This window comes from Pongo abelii, chromosome 3 (assembly GCF_028885655.2).
Source record: "Pongo abelii isolate AG06213 chromosome 3, NHGRI_mPonAbe1-v2.0_pri, whole genome shotgun sequence".
NCBI lineage: Eukaryota > Metazoa > Chordata > Mammalia > Primates > Hominidae > Pongo > Pongo abelii.
The window spans coordinates 124,914,491-124,942,438 of record NC_071988.2 but is presented as its reverse complement, the minus strand read 5'-3'; the positions used below and the strand labels follow the sequence as shown (position 1 = coordinate 124,942,438).

General features: G+C 36.8%; 1 protein-coding gene and 1 long non-coding RNA gene across 2 annotated transcripts in view; both read left to right on the top strand.

The window, feature by feature from the left end:
* The window catches only part of LOC129058817 (uncharacterized), a 33,819-nt gene extending 22,003 nt beyond the window's left edge, over positions 1 to 11,816 (top strand). The window contains exons 2-3 of the long non-coding RNA XR_008524232.2: positions 8,987 to 9,228; positions 10,428 to 11,816. This is a non-coding gene — a long non-coding RNA (uncharacterized LOC129058817). The remainder of the gene's footprint in view (positions 1 to 8,986; positions 9,229 to 10,427) is intronic.
* A 6,389-nt stretch (positions 11,817 to 18,205) lies between these two features.
* Positions 18,206 to 27,948, top strand: part of CENPE (centromere protein E) — a 243,248-nt gene continuing 233,505 nt past the window's right edge. The window contains exon 1 of the mRNA XM_063723551.1: positions 18,206 to 18,622. The gene's annotated coding sequence lies outside the window, so the exon portion shown is untranslated. The remainder of the gene's footprint in view (positions 18,623 to 27,948) is intronic.

Genomic DNA, 27,948 nt, shown 5'->3' with positions numbered 1-27,948 from the left:
TTAACTAGTCATTCTACTATGCAATAGACCACCAGAGCATATTCCTCCTATCTAACTGTAGCTTTGTCAGTTACTCTGCCTGGGAAACACTAGAAAAACTAACATAAAAAAGATAAAAGTAATTTAGTAAGGTAACCAAATGTGAAATTAACATGCAAAATCAATGACCTACTTATACATCAATAATAACCTGTTAAAATATACAATGAAAGTAAAAATATAAAGTAACAATGAAAGTCTAAAATAAGAATGAACTTAAGAACTAATACCTATACAAAAAACACTTCAAAACCTTCAGAAAGACACAACAGTAGATATCAATACAAATGAATGGACATCTCTTATTCTTGCATACAACCACAACGTCATCAAAATGTTAGTTCTCTCTAAAACAATTTATAAATTAAATTCAATCTCAGCAAAAATAACAAAAAGGATTCTTGTAGCTAGAATGTTCATGCTAAAGTTTATAGGAATAATGCAATATACATGTAAAATTATTTGGAAAAGCACTAAAATGAAACAATTATGAGACAGAAGTAGACCTTGAAGATGTTAAAACACATTAAGAAAACAGCTTGAAGCCCCCACAGTAAAATGCTGTGATACTAGAATGACAAAGCATAATAATGTGCTCACAGATTTTGCTTGTTTTTGTTTTTTGGGTTTTGTTTTTGAGATAGGGTCTCGCTCTGTCATCCAAGCTGAGTGCAGTGTCATGATCTTGGCTCCTTGCAACCTCTGCCACCCAAGTTCAAGTGATCCACCTGCTTCAGCCTCCTTAGTAGCTCGGGCAGCAGGTGGGCACTACCACACCTGGCTAATTTTGTTGTATTTTTTTGAGAGACAGGGTTTCGTCATGTTGCCCAGGCTGGTCTCAAACTCCTGAGCTCAAGTGATCCAGCCACCTCGGCCTCCCAAAGTGCTGGGATTACAGGTGTGAGCCACCATGCCCAGCCTAGATTTTGGTTTTGAAGTATGATTTCTAACTAAAATAAACCAGATCTCAGAGAAATGGCCAATTTCATATCTAGGACACAGAAGGTGTAAGGTGAGGCTGGAACATCCATTCCATGTGCCATGAAGTAAAGAAATGCTTATGAAGTAACCAGGACATGTTGAAAGAATGCAAGAACCAGCTTGAATGCCAAGTCATAATATAATAACTAATAAATATCAAAGGCAGAATTCAAGCTCAGATATGAGACTGTAGAACTTGAGCTGTGTGCGTGTATGTGTGTGTGTTGGTAAGAGAACAAATATGTATTTTCCATAAAAATGTAATAGATAATGCTTAAAATGAAAATAAAATATGAAATAGTAGCCATATAAGCATTTTATTTAAAAGTTCAATGATTAATACGAAAGATATCAGCTAAAAGTGTTTAAAGTAACTGATTGTAGATATTGAAAAATAGTGGAGAACAAGAACTATATTTTAGTCAAAAGTTTTATAGAACTATTTGACACTTTAAACTTTATGAATGTATAACTTTAATAAAAGTAAGTACAAACATTTTATTTTTATCTTTTAAAAAATTTGTATAAATTTATAAGTCACAAGTATAATTTTGTTACATGCATAGATTACATAGCAGTAAGTCAGGGCTTTTAGGCATCCATTACCCAAATAACATGCATTGTACCCATTAAGTAATCTCTCATGATCCACCACCCTCCCCCACCTCATCCTTCTGAGCCTCCATTGCCTATCATTTCACACTCTGCATCCATGTGTACACATTATTTAGCTCCCACTTATAAGTGAGAACATGTGATATTTGGCTTTCAGTGTTTGACTTATTTTATCTAATGGCCTCCAGTGCCATCCATGTTGTTGCAAAAGAGATTATTTCACTTTTTTAATGCTGAATGGTATTCCATTGTGTATATATACTACATTTTCTGTATCCAGTCTTCTACTGATGGACACTTAGGTTGGTTCCATATCTTCGTTATTGCAAATAGTGCTGTGATAAACAGATATCTTTTTGATGTAATGATTTCTTTCCTTTGGATAGATACCCATTAGTGGATTGCTGGGTCAATGGTAGTTCTATTTTTAGTTCTTTGAGAAATCTCCATACTGTTTTCCATGGAGGTTGTATTAAGTTACATTCCCACCAACAGTTTCTAGGAGTTCCATTTTCTCCACATCCTCCTCAATATGTTACTTGTTTGTCTTTTTAATGATATCCATTCTGACTAGTGTAAGATGATGTTTCATTGTGGTTTTAATTTGTATTTATCTGATGATTAACAATGTTGAGCATTTATTTTAAGTCAAAATCTTTCCTTGGCTCCATTTATATTACACTTCACATTTCACTCTTAAAGCAAGTTGTGGCTTGCTTTACACCCATAGCTTGTTGAGTTCAGTCTTTCCTCTTAAATTCATTTCTGTAATTTTTCTGAAAAAAAAATAATTTTTCATTACAGATCAAAATTACAAAGAGTTTGGAATATCACAGTGTACCATAGCATTCTGGTTAATAGGCACTGCTACAAAGCACAGGCTTCCTTTGATTCTCTCAACTCCTATATTCCCTCTTACTTAGAGAACTGCAAGCTGTTCAGCATTTTTTACATGTTTGTTGGCCACCTATATGTCTTCTTTTGAGAAGTATCTGTTCATGTCTTTTGCCCATTTCTTAAATGGGGTTATTTGGTTTTTGCTTGTTGAATTGCTCTCAGGTACTATGCTCACTACCAGGGTGATGAGATCATTTGTACACCAAACCCCAGTGACATACGATTTACCCATGTAACCAACTGCACGTGCACTCCCAGAACCTAAAATAAAAGTCAAAATAAATTAAAATGTCCTATATGTTCTTCATGAGCATGTTTTAATCCATTTAATTTTAAGATAAAATTATAACTTTAGATAGTTTCCTCCACTGCTTTAAAAATGTATGTTTTTATATTATTTTTTCTTTTTCAAAAAACAAACTATTAGCTGCTCCTTCTACAAAATACTTATCCACATTTCTTCATGTAGATAAATCTTATCTACTGTTTGGCTCTTAGCTTAGATGTCACTTAGACACTACTTCCCTCTTAGATAACACTTAGAAGGTCCTCCCGGACACCCTCACTTAATCCCTGAACACTTTTTCTTCCATCATGGGGATTATCACACCATTACATTAGACAGTAAATACTTTAGTGTGAAACACTAAAATGTTGGCTCTATAAGGGCACAGGTTGGCATGTTCATGGCTGTATAATTTAGCTTGTATTACATGCCTGGCATATTGCAAATGTTCCATAGGTATCTGAAGTGAATTTAAAAAAAAAAAAAAAAAAAAAAGGCAGGTACCAAAGTCTTCCACAGAAAGAATGTATTATGGAATGTTTTACCCTAAGATGTTATACATATTAAAATAAAAGTCACTTGAAGAAAGTATAAATAATGCATAGATAATAGGCAGATGGATGGAAATTTGACAGTAGGATGGTTTTCTCAGTGAATCCTAAACACTTGAAAGTCAAAATGAAGCATCTGGGCTCCAACAGAGGTTTGTAGACTACTACCCATGGCCAAATCTACTTCAATGCCTGTTTTTGTAAATAAAGTTTTATTGAAATGTAGCCCATTAGTTTATAGATTATCTATGGCTCCTTTTGTTCTACAAAGGGAGAGTTGAGTAATTGCCACAGAAACCACATGGCCTGAAAGTATGAAGTATTTACTATCTGGTCCTTTAAAAAAAGAAATTGCTGGCCAGGCGCGGTGGCTCACGCCTGTAATCCCAGCACTTTGGGAGGCCAAGGCGGGCAGATCACGAGGTCAGGAGACCGAGACCATCCTGGCTAACACAGTGAAACCCCGTCTCTACTAAAAATACAAAAAAATTAGCCGGGGGTGGTGGCAGGCACCTGTAGTTCCAGCTACTCGGGAGGCTGAGGCAGGAGAATGGTGTGAACCCAGGAGGTGGAGCTTGCAGTGAGCAGAGATTGCGCCACTGCACTCCAGCATGGGAGACAGAGCCAGACTCCGTCTCAAAAAAGAAAAGAAAAGAAAAGCAACTGCCACTCCTACTCCAACAAAAAGTCCCTTATTGCCAAAAACCAAACCTGCATGAACTATTAGTCCCATCTAATATTCCACATTTAATGTACTTAGTTTAATTGTCATTTTGCTCCATAAATTTTTACATCTTATCTTCACCAAATGAGAATTGTTAGAGCTATTAAGAAGGGAATTAAATAAAGAGCAATTACATCGTTCAGTATAAATAGAACTAGTAAAGAGAATCTTGAGAAAACAACAAATTTTATAATGCAAATTATATGCAAATTCAAGAATGCTAATGAAGTTAGTAATCTCAGTTGTCAAAGTACAATTTAATTAAGGCTTAACAGGTGACCTTAAAAAGTTTACAGGTTCATAATTAGGACTTTAGAAATTATATCATTATTATATTCTCTGCTTTCTTATTCTTATATTGGGCAATCATAAATATTAATGAGCTCTTAACATTTTTGCATAGATTTTTACCTGATTAGGAAAGTAATATTTTATTATTTTTATGTCTGCTGCAGAATATTTGCTTCTACTTAAAAGGCCTGGGCTAGACTTTTATTGTCCCCTTGGCATTATCTGCAAGTCAGATTCTCCCACTAAGCAAGCTCTCAGGAGACAACATAATGTTCCAAGACTCTCTTTAGGCCTGAGTAACAGAGGAACACATCACAGCATATGATTCAATTAATCATGATCTTTTCTAAAAAATAAAGCAATTCAAGTAATATAACACATATTATTAATATGCACTGTTATATCTAAATATGAATGAGATTTACAAACATCTAAGTAGATTAAATAACAATCATCATAATTTAGAATAATTGATAAAAATAGAAAAGAATAACAATACCAGAAAAGTATATTGACAAGATTATATATACTACTAATAATTAGGTTAGACAGCTAATCAGTATTTATGACTCACTTCAGTTCACAAAGCCATCATGAGAAGTCTCTCTTAAATCTTGTGTACATGATAGAAGGTATCCAATATCATGTTCACTCTCTTGAGCAGTCCAAAAATGTGGAGAAAGGACAAATGGAAGACTAACAAGAGTAATAAACCTCACTCTATATATTAGTGATTCTGCAGGATCTTCACATAGTATTGAACAGCAGAAAACTCCACTTGAATATTAAACAGGTATCTCCAATTTAACATGCCTTTATTAGTCAGGGTTCTCTAGAGGGACAGAACTAATAAGATAGATGTGTATATGAAGCGGTGTTATTAAGGAGAGTTGACTCACAGGATCACAAGGTGAAGTCCCATAATAGGCCATCTGCAAGTTGAGAAGCAAGAAAGCAAGTCCAAGTTCCAAAACCTCAAAAGTAGGGAGGCCAACAGTGCAGCTTTCAGTCTGTGGCTAGAGACTGAAGGCTCGAGAGCCCCAGGCAAACTACTGGTACAAGAGTCCAAAAGCCGAAGAACTTGGAGTCTGATGTTTGAGAGCAGGAAGCATCTAGCATGGGAGAAAGATGAAGGCCGGAAGACTAAGCAAGTCCACTTCTTCCACCTTTTTCTGCCTGCTTTATTCTAGCCACACTGGCAGCTGATTAGATTATGCTCACCCACATTGAAGGTGGGTCTGCCTCTCCCAGTCCACTGACTCAAATTTTTTGTTGTTGTTGTTTTGTTTTGTTTTGTTTTTTGAGATGGAGTTTTGCTGTTGTCGCCCAGGCTGGAGTACAATGGCTTAATCTCGGCTCACTGTAACCTCTGCCTCCCAGGTTCAAGTGATTTCTCCTGCTTCAGCCTCCTGAGTCGCTGGGATTACAGGCACCTGCTGCCATGGCCAGCTAATTTTTGTATTTTCAGTAGAGACGGGGTTTTACCATGTTAGTCAGGCTGGTCTCAAACTCCTGACCTCAAGTGATCCTCCCGCCTCAGCCTCCCAAAGTGCTGGGATAACAGGCATGAGCCACTGCACTCAGCCCACTGACTCAAATGTTAATCACCTTTGGCAACACCCTCACAGACACACTCAGGCACAATACCTTGCATCCTTCAATCCAGTCAAGTTGACACTCAGTATTAACCATCACAATGCCCAAAACTGATCTCCTAATTCTTCCCCTCAAACCGTTTTTCCCACATGATTGTCCATCTTAGTCAATGGCAGCTTCAATGTTCAGGCTACTCAGGCCGAACACCCTGAGTCATCCTGGACTCCATTCCTTACCCTTTAGTCAATCTAACCTGACAGATTTCCATACAAAACATATCCAGGACTGACTGACTACTCCCTACCATCTCCACCACTCTGTCGATGAAAAGAGTCAAACTCTGTGAAATATTTGAAGAGATTTATTCTAAGCCAAATATGAGTGACCATGGCCCTTGACACAGCCCTCTGGAAGTCCTGAGAACATGTGCCCAAGGTGGTCGGGACGCAGCTTGGTTTTATACATTTTGAGAGGCACGAGACATCAATCAAATACATTTAAGAACTACATTGGTTTGGTCCAGAAAGGCAGAGCAACTCAAAGTGGGGGCTTCCAGGCTATAGGTGAATTTAAACATTTTGTGGTTGGCAATTGGTTGAGTTTGTCTAAAGACCTGGGATAGATAGAAACAACGGAATGTTCAGGTTAAGATAAAGATTGTAGAGACCAAAGTTCTTTTGAAGTCTTAGAGTGGCTGCCTTTAGAGGCTATAGGTGACAAATATTTCTTATTCAGATCTTAGTTAATCTGTTTAGGATTAGGAGGGTCTGGAAGAAAAAGATCTAGCTATGTTAATAGAGAGTCTTTACAGATGCAAATTTTCCCCCACAAAGAATAGCTCTGCAGGGCCATTTCAAAATATGGCAAAGAAACATGTTTTGGTGCAAAATATTTTGATTTTCTCCTTTGTCTCATAATGTTATGCCAGAGTCAGTTTGGAAAGTAAATCATGATATATAGGATTAAATAAAACACATCTGATGAGAATTTATGATTTCTAGGGCATGACCCCCCAGACCCCTTCTTAGGAAAGAATTTGGGCAGGATAAAAAAAAATCAGAGTTTAGTCCTCAACTGCAACCCTTGCAGATGCTACCATCACCTCTCTTTTATTATTGCACTAGCCTTCTGTCTGGTCTCATTGTTTCCACTCTTCCATGTTAAAGTTCTCCCTTCACATAGACTTAACATATGCATTTAAAATAAAGTCAGAGTATGTTACTCTTTTGTATAAATTCCTTCAGTGCCTTTCCATCTCATTCAGAGTAAAAATCAAAGTCTTTTACATTTGTCTGCCCTCTCCTCAACATCTCTCTGCTCATATCTCCTCCTACTGTCCGCCTGTTCTACTTCAGCCACACTGGCATATTCCTTGCTGCCTTGTTTCTTAAACATACTATGCACGTTCTGCTATGCACAACAAAAGTGTTCCTTTGCTACTCCCTCCCAGGGACTTTCTTCCATTAGATAGCCACATAGCCCACTGCTTCACTTTCTTCATGTCTTTGCTCAAATACAGTTGGCTCTTGTAATTCCTATCAGTAATGCTCTATATGTTATATTAAATAGAGCCTATAATAGTGCCTGAAACATTGAAGGGGCTCAAAGCATAATTGTTATGAATGATATTGGTTAGAGGGAAGAAGGGAGTTTTCTATTAACTGTTCAGAAGCAGAAGATGTCAGCGGGGAGGACTGCACCTCAGCATAGACTGAATCAGGAAACCTAGAGAACTAGGTACTCTCCCATAGAGAACTCTTACAGAGGCACTAAAGGAAGAATTGCCAAGATTAATTATATCTTACCAACAAAACCATTTTTATTATCAGACAAAAATATCCAAGGGAGAAAAAAAGATTGCCATGATCTGTATCCATATATCCACATACTATCATGCAAGGCCAGAGAAAGCAAGCTGGGGCTCCTCCATAATGTAACAGCTCCTGATTTTATGCAATTTCTACAGTATATGAGGGATGGCTGGGGCAAAGTGGAAAGAGAAAGATAAAACCCCCTGTGTAAAGCACAAGACAATTAATAAGCTTATGGCTTATTTAAGGCTTTGACGAAGTTTAGGCGTCCCCAACTAGAAAAGACTTGGATTCAGGTGAAGAGATGATTATTTATTCTATTTTAAGATGCATGTTTTCACTGCATCTTAGAATCTGTGCATCTTAATGTGCACATCACAGACCCTTAAGACACTTTAGAGATGCATCTTAGAGTCTGTAATGATTAATTTCAGGTGTCAACTTGTCTGGATTAAGGAATACCTAGAGAGCTGGTAAAGCATTATTTCTGAGTATGTCTTGGACGGTGTTTGCAGAGGAGATTGGTGTGAGTATGTGGACTGAGTGGGAAAGATCTGCCCTTCTATTCTATCTGGGCCCCCAGACGACTGGATGTGGGCAAGCATCATCCAATCGACTGGAGGCCCAAATAGAATAGAAAGGGAAGAGAAAAGGCAATTCTTTTTTTTTTAATTTTATTATTATTATACTTTAAGTTTGGGGTACATGTGCACAACGTGCAGGTTTGTTACATTTGTATACATATGCCATGTTGGTATGCTGCACCCATTAACTCGTCATTTAGCATTAGGTATATCTCCTAATGCTATCCCTCCCCACTCCCCCACTCCCCCCACCCCACAACAGGCCCCAGTGTGTGATGTTCCCCTTCCTGTGTCCATGTGTTCTCATTGTTCAATTCCCATCTATGAGTGAGAACATGTGGTGTTTGGTTTTTTTGTCCTTGCGATAGTTTGCTGAGAATGATGGTTTCCAGTTTCATCCATGTCCCTACAAAGGACATGAACTCATCATTTTTTATGGCTGCATAGTATTCCATGGTGTATATGTGCCACATTTTCTTAATCCAGTCTATCGTTGTTGGACATTTGAGTTGGTTCCAAGTCTTTGCTATTGTGAATAGTGCCGCTATAAACATACGTGTGCAGGCAATTATTTCTCTCTGTCTCTCTCTCTCTCCCCTCCTCCCCTGCAGCTGGAATGCTCTTCTTCTCTTTCTCTTGGACGTCAGCACTCCAGGCTCTCCAGCCTTTGGAATGAAGAACTTATACCAGCTGCTCCCTGGAGTGCTCATATCTTCAGTCTCTGATTAACAATTACACCATCAGCTCCCCTAGTTCTAAGGCTTTTGGACTTGGAATGAGCCATGCAACCAGCATCCCAGGGTCTCCAGCTTGCAAATGGCATGTCATGGGAATTCTGGGTCTCCCTAATCATGTGAGCCAATTATCCTAATAAATCCCCTCTCATCCTTCTATCTGTCTTTCTATCTATCTATCTATCTCCTATTGGTTCTGTTTCTCTGTAGAACCCTGAATAATAGACACTAGAATCTTACCTTTATGTCATCATTTTTTCTCTTACATAGTAAATAATGATCTGTCTTAGAACCACTGGTGTCTTAGATTCAATGAAATATGTTTAAGTCAAATTTGAAGTATCAGCCAGGGTTAGCCAGATGAATTGTGCTAACAGAAGCATTTGTCAGATGTTCACTGAGGCCCTCACTTGGGTATCTCATCTGCATAAAAGCAGAGGCTGTTTTCTTCAGGGCAAGAGTTTTTAAGTCTATCTGTAAAAGGAGCCACCTCCTTGAGCATATGCAGGCCAAATTCCCTAAGTCCTCTGCTTCCTTGCAGCCTGAGACCAGAATAAGCATTTTGGTAGCAGGTCTTGAAGAAGCCATCCTCACAGGGTTAACAAGAATTCTGGACATAAATTGAGTTATATTTAAGCATTAATCAGGCTGCACTTTGACTCACTTCCTTGAAACCAAAAGTCACGTAGCACTAGATACTGACCATTTGCATCCCCATTGTTCCTATAGATAAAATTTCTGACATTAGTCATAAGGCTTTTGTTTAAGATAGATAGGATCTCCATATTAGAATCCCAAGACCTTTGTTTAAGAATTGCTTAAGCGGATCCTGACTTTCAAGGGCACGGCTGACACCAACCAGTTCAAAGACCCACCACAACGGAACTGAGTCAGCATGAGACTACACTTTTTTCATCTCCCTGCCCCATGACTTCACCCTGCACTTTTCAGCCAATCAGTGATCTCCACATTTAGGTCCTCTCTGAAACTCTTAAAAGCCTTAGTCGCAAACTCCATTGAGAAATGAATTTGAGGTTTCTTCTTGTCTCCTTGTTCAGCAGCCCCACGATTAAACTTCTTTCTCTGCTGCAACCTGGCATTTTGACATATTGACTTGCTGCACACATCTACCAAGTTTCTAATACCACCAAGAATAATAATTTCCAGACACCCATGTTTGTTAAACATTCAGCAACTAAAGCTCCTTGGCATGTGGATATCATCTTGGTTCCTTCTCATCATTCAAACTCACATATTAGAGAGATTATTTAATCATTATTTCATTGACATTTTATTTCATTTTATATTTATTTTTTAGAGATGAAGTCTCGCTTTGTCACCCAGGTTGGAGTGCAGTGGCATGATCATAGCTCACTGAAACCTCAAACTCCTGTGCTCCAAGGATCCTCCAGCATCAGCCTCTCAAGTAGCTGGGATTTTATGTATAGGCAACTTTGCTCAGAGACTTTATTAACATTTTAACCGGCATTCCTTTCAAAGATACAGAAATGCACCCAGGAGGGTGCTCCAGTGACACTGTCAAGATCATGAAATAGAACCTTCCAGTGCACATCCTCTTGCAGAAACATTTGAACAACTATTCACACACTAAAATACTTACACAAGAACTAGAGAAACCAGGTGAGAGATGACAGCACCTGGATAGAGAACAGAAATAAGAAATGCATTCAGAGTTAAGATCAGTAATACCTTCCATATCTAGTATCTTAAATATTTATCTTCTATATTTAGAATATTCTGGGCTGTTAATTTTTAGTTTTAGATTACAATATTCCCAGATTTAGTAGAAAAGTGCTGCCTATTAAAAGCAATGGGGCTTATACAACTTTTTGCTTTTAATAAGATGCTGAAATAATATCCCACACAGACTAGTAGCATCTGTTTTCAGAAAACAGCATTTTTATGAGCATTAGAACAAATAGCTAATGCACGTGGGGCTTAAAACCTAGACGGTGGGTTGATAGGTGCAGCAAACCACCATGGTACATGTATACCTATGTAACAAACCTACAAGTTCTGCACTTGTATCCCAGAACTTAAAGTAAAATTGAAAAAAAAAAAAGGAAGAAAACCTCATTGTTACTCTGGTGTCTCTCAATATTTTCAAAACTGCTTTAAATGGAACCTCACTGGGAAAGCAGCTGCAAAAGCAACAACCCTGAGAGTTAATGAGCCTGGGCAAGCTGAAGCAGAATCCACGGGGAACTGTCCTCTCCCAGCCTAACACTGCCCTCCTGTATTTTGGCAGAGTACTCAAGCACAGCAGCAATTAAGAGATCATTGAAGAGGCTGGATACAAAAGTCGAAATCCTGGGTACTAAATGTAGGTACAGCTGTCACCATTGCAGGACATGAAGTGAGGAAATAGGGAGGAAACAGGATGTCCTACAGAATATTCAGAGGGCACTTACACTCAGTCAATTTGCTCTCAAATAAAGGATAACAGCTTCATCTTCTCAACAAATGTTCTAAATGGTAACGAAGGCTACCAATTGTAAATGAATGCTGGCATTATAACTTCTTTGAGTTATCTCATGAGGCATTTTTTTTAAGCCTGGGTTGGATGACGCATCTTATCATGAAGCAACGAAGCTTATTAGGAAAAAAAAAAATACCTCATGAATAAACAAAAGCTTCCAAACTGAAGAATGTTTTCATTTGGTGGTTATTCTACGATGTTTTGTAAAATAGCTCATCCTCCACCATACAGCAATTTATTCCATTTAAAAATGGATATGGAGTGAGCCGAGATGGCACCACTGCACTCCATCCTGGGAGACAGAGAGAGACTCCGTCTCACAAAAAAAAAAAAAAAAAAAAAAAAAAAAAATGGATATGGATATTCACCTTTTTAAGGAGTAATCTAAAAATAAATATTGAAAGACAAAAATGAGGATCAATAATGTTTTTCTCTTTCTTATCCCCTTCCCCAAACCTCTCTTACCCTCTTTGGAGATACTAATGTCTTGTTTGTGGGTCTTTTTTTTTAATAAGACCATTTGCCATTGATTTGATGACCCACTTCTTTCCCCCATTTCATTCCTTTTGAAATTGTTATAAGAAAGCAATTTCTTACTATTCACTTGAGGAAATTAGTTTGGGATCAAAACAGTTCTGAGGTCTGACCATGTAGTTCAGGTTTCCTATCATGGTCTTTCAAGATAATGTCCACATAAGTCCAGACAACCAATTAGATGGCAATCTTTTTCCTCGTTTTTCAGTAAAAGCCAAGACTTCTGATTCACTAGTTATGGAATTTTTCCTTGAATTTCAGTGATGCAAAAATCTTATAGTACTTAATATGACACTTCTGTTAACATAGTGGTAACAAACACTGTTTCTAAACTTTCCTATTCAGGAAAATAAGATTGTCTTCTAAATAAATTCTCTCTCAAAGCCTTCAACATTCTAACCCAATTAAGAAAGAATACAGCAAATTACCCCTACTAACACCCAAGTCTGGCACTTCATTTTCCTTCCACCTCCTTCAGCCCTCCACTGCCATTTTCAAACTTACTAATAGAATACCATCAAGTTAGGGTTCTTAGCTTGATAACATGCAGAAGGGGCTTTGGCTCCCTAGAGATCATTTGGAAACTTTATAATAAACATACACTGTATGTTCGTGTATGTGTGTGTGGTTGTGTTTTTAATATACAATATTTAAATTCTATGTTTGATAACCTATCATTTAATTTTGTTCTTTAGAAAATATAAATTAATTGGCTTTTGTGTAAGGAGTTATATTTCATAAGATTTTCAAGCACCACTAATGTATTCCACCAACTGACCAAATTAAAACCTGACCAAATCCAACTATGGTCATTGGTAATTATATATCCTGTTTAACAGTCAGAGTTTTATCGTCAGTTATGTGGCCCTCGTGCCAAGAAAACCTATTTGTAGATATACATAACTGGGCCAACAGGAGACCTATATAAGTGTATAATTTTACAAAACTTCAGCCCCCAGAGTCACTTGTAACTGTCCATCTATAAACAAATATAGCCCTTTAAGCAATGATGTTGTAACTTTCCAGCTAGCACCTCACAGAGCTGAATAATGATATTTCATTGCTATAAGCATTTTTCAGCAAGTTAGCTTCTAAAGTCAAGCTGCGTTTTGAAAGGCTTTTTTTAATGCAATGGCATTTTTGAGCTCCTAAGCATCAATAATTTTGAGTGCAATTAACTGGAGGTTGCACAAGATTTTGGGGAAAATGTGCAAATAGGAGAAAATAATGTCTTTACTTTCAAGCATAGGGACTAATTCTAGCTTAAAGGAGTAATGCAATCCAAAACATAAAACAAAGACAAAAAGAAACACTAATGAATAAGACATGAAATAATGACTAGATGACTTTAATGGCTCTTTACTAAGTGACATTTGAAAAACAATTGATCAAGCCTCTATTTCACTTTGATTGAATAAATATAGCTTGTATTTTTATTAAGGAAAAGCACCATAACCACATCACTCCAAATTATAATTAAGTGAGTGGTTATCTAATTAGAAGTTCGTATGTCTCCTATTTTTAATGAATCTTCAAGTCTTCATTTACTGCAGTATGCATCCTGGACCTTTGGAAAACAATCACCCAGTGTTTAAAAAAAAATGTTTAACTCTTTTCACTGTCTCTGAACAAGGAGCTGAAAATCCAAGCTTCTGTTCATGTTCTGCTACCTGCAGTCTGGATAAACTTACAGCTATTAAATTTTAATAAGCTAGTGTGTGCTCATATGTAAAATAGGGATAATTTTGCCTTTCACAGAGTTTTGGTGAATATAAAATAAAATAATGAAAATGTGTTTGAAAGTAAATACAAACTGCTATGTCAAGGAAAATTATTATTTGTTATAATTATATGCATAATTTTACTTAACATACAATTATTACATAATTATTATTATAGTTATAATTAATTATATGTAATAAATTACATACAACTATTTGAATATATGCCTAAGTGTCATTCAAATTCATCATTATCTAAAGCAAATGTCAAATTTTGCCTCAACCACTAGAGTGAAATAGATACATCCTGGATCTTCCACCTAAATTCTTGCTAGTCAAAAGAGAAGAGGAGTGGATTTAGGTACATTACTGTTATGTTTTTTAAAGGTATTTGCACTTTCAAAATTAGATGACAAGATGTATAAGTGTAAATTTTATGTGATTTATTTAATAGCAACTAAATAATCACAGGTAGACAGAAAGACCACTTAGGAAGCACAAGTCTGTGACTTTCATATAAGGATCAACATCTTGACTGCATCGCTTTCTTCATTTCATTTATCCTTTTAGTCAATGGATATCCTAACATATACCAAATATCCTAAATATACCTTAAATATGTCTATCTCTCTTTATCCGTTTGAACACTGCTACTATTCCTATTCCCATTCAGTATACTATCACACAGTGAGGTAGAGATACTCAACCATTACAAAGTAAGAAAACCAACATTTTCCGAATTTTGTTACAGTCTCCCATCAATTCTAAAAGCATGAATTAAAAATCCTGTAATTGCAGAGCACTGTACTAGTTTGACTCAATTAGAGTTGTTTGTAATGATTCATCTTCTTCAGATTATCATATCAACTCTTTACCCACGCATAAACCCATACCAAGTTGTATTTCAAGATCACACAGGATATTAAGACTTAATAATGGGTATTTAAGGACCAGCAGAGCAATCTTTATTTACAAATAATAATACTATCACCATAACGTTGCATATTATTTGCAGGATTGGCATTATCTTTCATAAACACTAACTCAGTAAACTCTCACTAATCACCAACTAAATACAGAAGAAAATATATGTGATTCTCTTCTCCAGATCATCCTAGCCACTCCCCATTTCCACATTCTATATTTTAACCACATAGAAAATTTTTCAGTTTTCAAATGTGCCATTTTCTTTCTCACTGCAAAGTGTTTTTCAAATGCTGATGCCTTTCCCGGGACATTCTTTGCCCAGACCGTCTTCCTTCAATTCCCTTTAATTTACACACTGTTCATGTTTCTTTTTTTTTTTTTTTTTTTAACAGATGGGATCTCACTATGTTACCCAAGCTGGTCTTAAACTGCTGGGTCCAAGTGATCCTCCTGCCTCAGCCTCCCAAAGTGCTGGGATTACAGGCATGATCCATGCATAGTCAGTTTCTTAAAGTCTCTCTGGGAAGGAAGCCTCACCTGAGTATTCTAGATATAAGTGCCCCTGATTAAGGTTTACATTATGTCCTCTTACTTCTCCCAACAGAGTGATTGATGGAACTGTTATAATAACTTGATTCATTTCTTCCACATTGACAGAACTGTTATAATAACTTGATTCATTTCTTCCCCATTGTACTGTAAGCTTCATGAAAGCAGGACTGTGTCATTCTTGCTCATTTTTTTATCTTAAGCTTGTAATACCATTTCTGGTATCCATTAGCAGCTCATAGTATTTGTTGAATTAATTAAGGCTACAGAGCTCCACATCTACATCTTGTGTGAATCTTTCCTATCTTTTGAGCCCTTATCTATCTCCATCAGATCACATTAATATGTCTACCCCCAAATTTTTATTTTACCTTTCCTTGTTACTTGTTAATGGTATAATAGCTTTTAGCCTCTTGTATGGCTTGTATGCTTAGTTACAAGCAGTAAAAATTCTCACTCTATTAAATATTTTTAGTAACTCACAGAATCTCCAGATGAGCCCAGCAATTAGTCATAGAGACTTCCCCACCAGGCAAATGCCCAAATTTGTATCACAAAACTGGTCTCATGAAAACAACATGATGACCACCTGTGGATACAGACGCCTTAAAACCTCCAGCAATGCTGCAGTGACAGCCACTGAGTGCTCCCGCTACACCCCTTACTACTGTTGCCTGTTGCTTCTGGAAAGTGAATTCAGAAGTGGCCACCGCCTTGCTTCACCAGAACGCATTTTGAGTGGTCCCTCCTTTATCTGCGGATATATATCTGTTTTTCAGAGCTAAGTCAAGGGTCATGCCTACACAGACACAAGAAAGGCTAAGAAGGGAGGTTCTCTAGTGAGAGGTAGATGCAATCTCCCAAGTTACAAGAAGTTCAAATATTGGGTTTAGGGTCAGGCAAAAAGGGGAAATGTCTACTATATCCCCATACAATTACTTTAAGAGTTTAGATGGATAAATGAGCAAAAATCCTCTTATTTATTGCTGTATTATATCTGTCAAAGCACCCAGAACAATGTTCTGTATATAATAAAACATAAATGATTAATATTCTAATACAGTAGCATAACTTCAATAAAAAATAACAAACAAAATCAAACAATGCCACAGAGAAGAGCTCCAAAAATCCCAGTTGTAAGCAGAGTCCAAATATTACCACAGTCTCTGTAACATTCTTATTTATGCTACACCATCTGTGACATTACAAAAATCTAAGCCTACTTAAATGTGGTACAAAATACGTGAAGCAAATTCTCCTTTCAGTAGCTAGCAGGTGCTTGACCGCTTAGCAACATGGAATAATGGAGTGATTAAGGGACTTCATAAAGAATATTGTAGAGCTAAACAGTATTAGGAAGAAGACATCATATGGCATGCAGAATGCAACCCTTAATAGTAGATTCTCAGACAGCTGGTCACCAGCACCACTGTGAGGAATGACTGGCAAACAGAAGTTCTCTGTTAAATGCAGGCATTCCACCAGTGCAGCAATGAAAGAAAGACTGAAAACAGATTATATGATCTTTGAATAGGGAAACAGTTATCCTGTTTCCTTCTACTAGAGCAATTATTTGAATTAGAGGATACTTAGTAGACTTTGCAACTTCATTTCACAAAGCCAGAACTAATAAACATACACTGACATGGTATTATTTAGGTGAACAAAAAAGATAGATTTTTATTTTGTGCTAGAAATATTGAAGCGCCCATATTTGAGTAAGCTTCCTGCAGCAGGCTATAACCAGGCCAGATGAAGAACAATTATATGACTAGCTTGCTTTTTACTTCTAAGCTTCGATATAAGATTTAATCTGTGCAGAAGCAATTTCAAAAAGTACACATAAAAGAGATTACTATGGCTTTTCTTTTCACACACAAATCTGTTCAATAAAATCCTAATATCTAGTATCTGGTAAACATTCAGAAAAAATACAAAAAGAAAGTTCAAAAAAGAAAAAGAATCGTCTATTTAATGGTTTACCCTGTGGTGACAGGATTTCATACACAGCTTTCATAGAATAAAAGACCTGAATAGTGTTGACTAAGACCCTGGAGAAATCTTTCAGTTCTTTTCTTCCTATCTTTTTGGAAATGTTTAAGATTTCAAGTCATGCCCAAAAAGACAAGTACCAAAAATGTTTTTCAAAATGTCTACAATAGGAAAATTCAGTGTCATTCAGTAATGTTTGCTTTAGTCCTGATCAAAATACTAGATTGGAAAAAATGTAGGGATAAATTAAACAACTGAAAGGTGTGGCTCCCCACAACTTGCACATGCCTTAACCTAAAAATATTCCTTTAAATAAAAAGAAGATACAAATAAATACTTTCAAAATCATGATCTTTTTATAATAACGACAACCTTGAATATCCTTTATGCCCATAAATGGCAGAGACTACTAACAATCTTCTGGAATCCATTTTACTTTCATTCTTTAGGGCTCCTGTTCTCACAGGCACTAATTTTTACCTAAACACGTAGCCATTGGTCATAAAAGGAGCATTTCTCAAGCTCCCTCACAGCTGGGCATGGCCACATGACTAAGTATCAGACAATGGAACAGAAGCAGAATATTTTAGAGCAGCTTCAAGGAACCTTACTTAAATGACAGCCAGTGCAAGCCCTTTTGACCCTTTTTGACCTTGTCCCTTTCTCGTCCCACCATTTGGAATTTACATGTGCTGATCACCATTTCCAACCAAGGAGAAAAAGCCCATTCTCTAAGTGGCAAAGGGGAAATCTAGAAGGAAACTGATTCTTTGTCCTATCTGCTGTGAACTTTTACAGGGGAGGGGCCAATCTTTCTGTTTAAATGAGTGCTATTGTGGGTCTGAATTACTTAAAGGCAAACCTAAGTCTTTATACACACACACACTGATACAATGTGTGCAGCAGCTGCTACTAGCAGCCTACTCAATATCCCTTCTCCTCTTGTTTCATAATAAAAAAGAATCACAATTATTTTGCAGAAATAATTTTCCTAGAACTCTGAAAAAGATCGTAATTGGCCAACTATATTCATGGCATTTCCATCATCATCCCAATACTCCACATACTTTCTCAGCCTTCTTGGCACAAATTTGCCAAAGAAGTCAGGTCTGACCGAAGGGTAGAGAAGATTGTGGAATCATTTTTCTCCTTGATGAAAGGAAGTATCTTTTCTTCATTTAGTCATTTCCTACTGCCTGCAATGCCCTGGTACGAAGATGTGACACTTGGGGCTGTGGCAGCCATCTTATAAGCGCAAGACAAGAAACTTCCTGGGAAAACAGCCAACAGGTAAGGAGTAGCAGGGGGAAGGGGGCTGCGTCCTACAGCCCTCAGCCATCCCACCAACCCTGGAATCACTGATCTTCAGGCTTCTTGATTATGTGACGTAAGAAAAGGTTTTAAATCATTAAGTCACCATTAGTCATATATTCAATTACAGCAGGAAGCATCTTCTAATATATTTTAATACATCTGTATGAAAAAAATGTAAAGTGACCTGTAGAGATTGAGATAACAAGTGGACTAACTTTTATATGCTTTGTAATGATAGGATTTGTTCACAACAAATATAAATTACATTGTAATAAAAATAATAATTTTATTAAAAAGAATGACTAAAGTCACAATACTTCTTTAAATATTTGTTTAAATATCTTTGGTATGTTGCTTGAAATACTCTGTTTAAATTATCCTTATAATTTTGAATTACATATTTGGATACAATGTACACTATTCAGGTGATGGGTACACTAAAAGCCTAGACTTCACCACTATCAAATCCATCCATGAAACTAAAAGCCACTTGTACCTCTAAATCTACTGAAGTTCTTAAAAATTATCTTTATAATTGAAAATAAGCATTTTTGCATGTTTTATTCTCATAGGTATTGTATCTTAACTCACAATCATTTTGTTAATAAATATTGATTTAATACATGGGTTATTTTATTTTATATTTTAATACTTACAAGTTTTGAAATAAAATCCCCATTACAGAGAGTATATTGTATGGCTACCTACTTAAAAATATATATTAGCAAAAATAAGTACAAGATTCAAGACGTATAGGTAAGAAATTAGGAAATCTAAGTTAATGGTTCAAAGAGAGGAAGAAAGTGTCTGAAATACAGCCTTTCTAGGATAAGAAATAGTACAAAAGTAAGATAAAAGTAAAATACCTACAAAAGTAGATTAAAAAAAATTTATCTTACCCTACAAAAGTAAGATAAAATTGTGGTACTATAGATTATATTAGGGTGAGGCAGGAAGTAGAAGGTAGCCAGAAATGGAAAAGGGAAGAGAGAGCAGTCTATACTTGCTTGTAAGTACCTGGTTTAAGCCAAAAGAAAGCAAACTGATCAATAGCTGACTAAAATATCAAGAAGAATGAGAGCCAAAAACAGATAAAATTGTGCATCAGGATTAAGAAGAGAAACTGGAGAGGTGGTAAGAAATAGATATGAGATAGCCTGATGTTGTTAGAGTATGCGGATAGCCAGACATGAGCAGGAGGGGGACCACTTGAGAAAGGAAAAGTCTGGGAAGTCTCAGACCCAAGGGACCACCCAAAATTTTCATAGCAATAGAATCTCTAATGCTGGAAGGGGTGGGCAAGAAGGAGAGGAAGTACCTAGGCAGAAAGAAATGCCCTGGAATTCCTTTTAAGATGCCCCAGTAATCATTCACTCTGCAGTGAAAATGTCACAATGTCACTAGGTCCATGCTGATAAGGACAGAAAGAGGGCAAAAGGGGACATTCCTAAGAGGTACACTGGTGCCACAAGTACACATGAGAGCAAAGGAGGACATTCCTAAGAGACATTCAGGTGCAATAGATAGATATTTTACTGCTATACAACCTTCCTGGAGTGGCAGTAATGAGCAGGGATGCCGTTAAGCCAGATTCATATTGATCACCAACTTGTTCATGGGTATTAACCAACATGATGAAGAATCCCACCAGCATAGGCAGGAAAAGAAGTGGAGACTTAAAGCAGAAGCAGGAAAAGTAGGCAAAGGAAAAAGGTGGAGACTTACTTAAGACAGAAGTGGGAACTTGAAAGGGAGCCCTACGTGTTAAAACTCACAGAGCAGGACCCTCAAAGATGTTTTCCTGCAGGATCAGCCCACTCTTGTCTGGGAGAATACTTATTTTGTCCTACAACAAGCTCTTTTCTCCCTATTTCCTTTCAATAAAGCTTTCTCTTGTCTTTAAATCTTCTCTTGCCTGAAATCTTTCTCCCAAGTTGACAAGAACTGGGGACTTTCACTAACAACGTGAGGCAATGTTCAGAGAAGTCTAAGGGCAGAACAGGAATTTATTACACAAACATGACCCATCTAACACATTCATGTCTGTGCATCTTATTGCACCTCAAAAAACTGGGAGCACATTTTAGTAAATTTAATTTTTAAATAACTTATACATGTACAGTGTATAAAATCCAAAAAGTGCAAAAGGGTAGAAAGTAAAATATAAGTCCTTATATTAGTCCATTCTCACATTGCTATCAAGAAATACCTGAAACTGGGCATTTTATAAAGAAAAGAGGTTTAATTGGCTCATGGTTCCACAGGCTGTACAGGAAACATGTCTGGGGAGGCCTCAGGAAACTTACAATCATGGCAGAAGAGGAAGGAGGTATCTCTTACATGGCTGAAACAGGAGGAAGAGGGCGAGAGAGGTGCCACACATTTCACACTTTTAAACACCAGATCTCATGAGAACTCACTATGACAAGAATAGCAAGGGGGAAGTCCACCCCCATGACCCAGTAACCTCCCACCAGCTCCCTCCTCCAACACTGAGGATTACAATTTGACATGAGATTTGGGTAGTTACACAGATTCAAACCATATCATTCTGCCCCTGGCCCCTATCAAATCTCATGTCCTTCTCATATGGCAAAATACAATCAACCTTTTCCAATGATCCCCTAAGTCTTAACTCATTCCAGCATTAACTCAAAAGTTCACAGTCCAAAGTCTCATCTGAGACAAGGCAAGTCTCTTCTCCATTTGAACCTGTAAACTCGAAAACAAGTTAGTTACTTCCAAGATACAATGAGAGTACAGGCATTGGCTAAATACTCCTGTCCTAAAAGGGAGAAATCAGCCAGAATGAAAGGGCTACAGGCCCCATGCAAGTCCAAAACCTAGCAGGGCAGTCACTAAATCTTAAAGGTCCAAAATAATTTCCTTTGACTTCATGTCTCACATCCAGGCCACACTGATGCAAGGGGGGAGCTCCCAAAACTTTGGACAGCTACACCCCTGTGGCTCTGCAGAGCACAGCCCCTACAGCTTCTTTCACAACTGGTACTGAGTGCCTGTGGCTTTTCCAGGTGCACAATGTAAGCTGTCAGGGGATCTACCATTCTGAGGTCTGGAGGACAGTGGCCTTCTGCTCACAGCTCCACTAGGCAGTGCTCCACTGGGGACTCTGTGTGCGGGTTCCAATGCCACATTTCCCCTCCATGCTGCCTTAATAGAGGTTCTCCATGAGCACTCTGCCCCTGCAGCAGACTTCTGCCTGGACATCCAGGCATTTCCATATATCTTCTGAAATTTAGGCAGAGACTCCCAAGCCTCAACTCTTGCCCTCTGGGCACACACAGGCTTAATACCACATTGAAGCCACCAATGTTTATGGCTTACACCCTCTGAAATAGCAGCCTGAGACATATCTGGGGCCCTTTTAGCCACAGCTGGAGCTGGCATGTCTAGGATGCAGAGATCAGTGTCCTGAGGTTGCACAGGGGAGCAGGGGCCTGGGCCCGGCCCATGAAACCATTCTTTCCTCCTATGCCTCCAGGCCTGTGAATGGGAGGGGCTGCTGTGAAGGTCTCTGAAATGCCTTTGAGGCATTTTCCACATTGTCTTGGCTATTAACATTGCACTTATCTTTACTTATGCAAATTTCTGCCACTGGTTTGAATTCCTCTCTAGAAAATGGGTTTTTCTCTTCTTCCACCTGAAGAAGAGGCTGCAATTTTCTAAACTTTTATGCTCTGCTTCCCTTTTAAATATAAGTTCCAGATTCAGATCATCTCTCTTCACATGCATATGACCATATGCTGTTAGAAACAGCCAGGCCAAATCTTGAACATTTTGCTGCTTAGAAATTTCTTCTGTCAGATACCCTAAATCATCACTCTCAAACTCAAAGTTTGACAGGTCCCTGGAGCAGAGGCACACTGCTGCCAGTCTCTCTGCTAAAGCATAACAAGAGTGACTTTTACTCTAGCTCCCAACAAATTCCTCATCTTGGAGACCAAATCAGCCTGGACTTCACTATCCATATCACTATCAGCATTTCAGTCACAACCATTCAAAAAGTCTCTAGAAACTTCCTTCATCTTTCTGTCTTTTTCTGAGCCCTCCAAACTGTTCCAACCTCTGCCTATTACCCGGTTCCAAAGCTGTTTCCACGTTTACAGGTATCTTTATAGTGATACCTTACTCCTGGTACCAATTTTCTTTATTAATCCATTGTCACACTGCAGTGAAGAAAAACCTGAAACTGAGTAATTTATAAAGAAAAGTGATTTAAAACTTAAAGTATAATAATAATAAAAAAAGAAAAGTGATTTAATTGGCTCATGGTTCTGTAGGCTTTATAGGAAGCCCGAATGGGGAGGCCTCAGGAAACTTATAATTACAGCAGAAGGCAAAGACGAAGGAGGAACATGTTACATGGCCAGAGCAGGAGGAGGGAAAGGGATGGGCCACACACTTTTAAACTTTTAAGTGAGATCTCATGAGAACTCAATATTATGAGAACAGCAAGGGGGAAGTCCACCCCCATAATTCAGTCAACTCCCACCAGGCCCCTCCTCCATTGGGGATTACAATTCGACATGAGATTTGGGTGGGGACACAAATTCAAACTATATTAGTCCTCTTCCCTACCTGTCTCAAAGCCACCTAGGTGTTTTCCTAGCAGCAACAACCAGTACTAGTTTCTTGTGTCTATCAGGAAATACTCTTAAGGACACAACTGGAGGTGGGGGGGCAGGGAACAGAAATTTTTAGAATTGGAATTTGGAGTAAGATTTAAATGAATTAACAATTATCTGTAGTTCATGAATTGGAAGACTTAATATTAAGATGATGATACTCCAAAATTGATATATTGATCTACAAGTTCAATACAATCCTAGTTAAAAATCTCAGCTGCTTTTTTTTTTTTTCCAAAAATTGACAAGCTGATCCTAAAATTCATATGGAATTGCAAAGGGACACAAAATAGCCAAAACAGTCTTGAAATGAAGAACAAAGTTGAAAAATTCACACTGATTTCAAAGCTTACTACAAAGCTATTGTAATTAAAACCAAAGCTATTGTAATTAAAATGTGGCATTTGTCTAAAGGTAGAGATATCAATGAACTATAATCAGGAATTCAGAAATAAATCCTTACATTTACATTCAAGTGATTTTCTAAAACGATGCTAAGGCAAGTAAAATAGACATGAGGATCCTTTTGGAGAAATGACAATATCCTAAAATTGCGAGGATAGTTGCATAGCTCTGTGGCATTACTAAAATTCATTGAATTGTACACTTGAAATTGTTAAATATTTTGGTATGTATGTTGTACCTCAAATAAAGGTGTTTAAAAATAAAAACATAATTTGTTTTAAGTATTAGACATTAAATTACATTTTAATCTTATGCTTAAAGTTTTAAAGAGTCCATGTTTAATGATATTGTTGACATCTGTGAAAATAATAAGGGCCTATTATTTTAGAGACAGAAAGAGAGAAAAGATGATCAGTTATGACATTGAAGCCACTTAGGTAATGGGATTAGTGCCTTATAAAAAAGGCCTTAGGGAGCTTATTAGCACTTTGCCTCTTCTACCATGTGAGGATGCAGAAAGAAGGTGATATCTGTAAGGTACAGGCCCGTACAGGACACCACATCTGCTGGTGCCTTGATCTTGGACTTCCCAATCTCCAGAACTGTAAGCAATAAATTCTGGTTATAAATTACCAGTCAAAGGTATGTTGTTATAGCAGCCTAAATGGACGAAGGCACTCATTAAATATTAAATATACTACTCATTAAAGTAATATATTCATTTCTGCTTTTCTCAGCTAGTGTGATGTGCAGAATTTGGGAATATCTGGAGAGAACAATCAAGATGTTACTAGAATTGGAAAATGATTTATCGTTAGAAGCATGACTGCATCTTGCTTCAAGCAAAATTAGTGGTCTATATTCCAAAGTCAATTTAGGAATATTTTGTGAAGGAATTTTTTTATTCATTTAAATTGTGATTTTATTTCAAAAACTGATTTATACTGTAAGGAATTATCTACAGTAATTTTTCTGTGTGTATCCACTAAATGATAAGAAAATATTGACGGTATGAAATCAGGAAATATCTACTTAATTTCAATTTAAAAACTCAGATGTACAAAAGGATACTCTCATTTTTTTTGTTAGATTGGCTATTTTTATTTCATGTGTTTCTGCTTACCTGTTGCAGTGCTTGGGGAATCTTTCTGGAAGGCTGATTATGGTACTATGAGCCTAGATGTACCATACACACAAAACCTTTCCAGGCTTTTGCCATGTTTCTTAGAGAACCACTGCAGAGATTGGAGAGAAAACTTTGCCTCCCTACTCCTTGCTATAGCCAAGAGAACTCTATTTTTATATTTGATATTAGTTGTAGAGGTTAAGCATGTGTTTTTTATTGTTGCTAAAACAAAGTATCAAAACTTAGTAGCTTAAAACAACTCAAATTTATTATTTATAGTTCTAGTGGTTGGAAGTTGATAATGGGTCTCATTGGGCTAAAAGTTTGGCAGGGCTGTATTCGTACTAGGAGTCCTAGGAAAGAATCCTTTTTCTTGCCTTTCCCACTTCTAGAGGCTGCTGTTTTATAGCGAAGTATGTTGTCTATCTCCATAAATTTTCTATGTGCACTTGAAAATACCTCTGTATTTTTGGAGGGCAGGGTCCTGCTATGGATTGAACATGTCCCCCAAAGTTCATGTGTTGAGAACTCAGCCCCCAATGCAATAGTGTTGAGAGGTGGGATCTTTAAGAGGTGATTAGGCCATGAGGGCATGATTATAATCATTAATATCACTTTTGAGGGAATGGGTTTTTAAGGGTCAGTTTGGGTCTCTCTTGCTCTCTTGCTTTGTCTCCCTCTCTGATCCTTTCATCTTCTGCCATGGGATGATGAAGTAGAAAGGCCCTCACCTGAGGCCAGCAGCTTGATATTGCACTTCTCAGCCTCCAAACCTGTGAGAAATAAATTTTTTTTCTTTATGAATTCTGGTATTCTGTTACACTACCACAAAATGGGCTAAAATAAGTCAGTGTGGTTGATGGTGGTGTTCAGATCTTCTATATCCCTTCTTATTTTTTGTCTAGTTATTCTATGAGTTACTGTGAGAAAATATTAAAAACTACAACTACGACTGTGGATATTTACATTTTCCCTATTTAGTTCAGTCATTTTTGTTTCCCATGTTTTCTAATTCTGCTATTAGTTGTTTACACATTTAAGATTGTTTCGTTGTCTTGATGAGTAGGTTCTTTTAAGTTATGAAAGGTTCCTCCTTCTGATAATAATTCTTGTCTTGAAGTCTACCTTTTCAGCTATTTATATCCTTATTTCAGTTTTTTATGCTTATATAACTTATATGCATGATCTATCATTTTTCATCCTTTTACTTTATTGGTTTCTTTATATTTAAAGAGCATCTCTTATAGACTGCATATAGTTGGATTTTGCTCTTTTACCCAGTTTGGCAATCTCTGTCTTTTAATTGGTATGTGTAGTTTGTGAACATTTAATGCAATTATTGATATGTTTATTTAAATTTAAGTCTATCAATTTCCTATTAGCTTTGTATTTATCTCATATGTTTTAATCTCTGTTCCTTCTTTCCTGATGTCTTTGGGTTAGCCAAATATTTTTTGGTTTCCTTTTCCTTTGTTGACTTTTTCATCTATGGTTTCTTTGCATTTTTTAGAGGTTGCTCTAGGGATCACAATATACATACCCTGTCACATCTATTTAGAATTAATGTTTACTATTTTGTGTTAAATGTAAAAACTTTGCAACAATAAAGTTCTGTTTGCCTTCTATCTTTTGGGCTATTATATTAATCTACATCCCATCTATATATGTTATACATCCTGAAGTACAGTATTATAATTACTGTTTTAAGCAGTCATGTGTATTTTAAAGATATTAACAGAAGTAAAAAAAATTACATAATCCTTATATTTACCCACATATTTACTATTTCTAGTACTATTTATTTTTTCCTCTAAATTTAAGTTTCTCTCTAGGGAGATTTCTCTTTAGGATAAATAATTTTATTTTACATGCTGAGTAGTGTAGTTCTGCTAGAAATTCTGCGTTTTAATTTATATCTTCATTTCATTTTTATTTTATGAAGGCTATTTTCCTTGGACATAGAATTCTGGGTTGACTCTTTTTTTTCTTTCCTTACCTTAAAGTGTTGGCTCATTGTCTTCTGGTCCCTGTTGTTTCTAGTTAGAAGTCAGTGATCATTTAAATCATATATACATGTGACTATCCTCTGTCAAAATGTTCTCTTAATGTCTGATTTTCAACAGTTTGACTATGATAGCTAGACATTGTTTTCTTTATACTTATTCTGCTTAAGGTTAGCTGATATGTTGGCTTCTATTTATGTTATTTATAAAATTTTGAATTTTTTGGCCATTATTTCTTTAAAATTATTATTTTTTGTTCCATTCTCTCCTCTTCCTCCTCCCTCTTTGGCTTTAAACAACAACTATCATTTGTTTTGCTCAAGAATCTGAAATTTTGGCAGGGCTCAAGCAGGGGCTGCCAGTCTCTACTCACACCACATCTGTTGATGTGGCTTGACTAGGACTGGAGGACTGATTTTCAAGATGGCTCACTCACATAGATAGATGGCAAGTTTGTACTGGCTGTTGGTTGCTATCCACATGGACCTTTCCGCATCTTTTCCTCTTCTGAAAATTTAATTCTGTTACAGAGCTTGATATTGATTAAATAGTCACTGGTGGCCTGTTCCTTTTTTTTCTATCTGTTCTTTAGATTGGATGCTTTTTGTTGATCTGTCTTCAAATTTTCTGTTCCTTTTATATGCTATGTTAAATCTTCTTTATACCCATCCTGTGAAATTTTTATTTCAGATATTATGCTCTTGGTTCAAAAATTTTCATTCAGTTCCTTTTATGAATTGCTTTTATTTGCTAAGAATATTTATCTGTTTTCAGCATGACCATAGTTTCCTTTAGGTATCAGAATATATTTGCAATAGGTGCTTTAATTTATTTTACCACTGATTTCAATATTTGGGTCATATTTGTGCCTTTCTTTTCTGTTTCTTTATTTGTATAAATTTAAGGGGTATGTCTTTACTGTCTGGCAGTTTTTCTTATGCACTAGGTTTATCTTTTTTGGTATATCTAGTAATCCCTGATTGTACAATGTTCATTGTACATGATACATTGCTGTGAGTATGAATTATGCATTCTCTTTTAAGGGGTATTTACCTTATTTCTGGTGGTTAGTTAAATTTTCACATATTCCGGGTCTTGTCAAGCTTGGCATTTTTTCTTTGT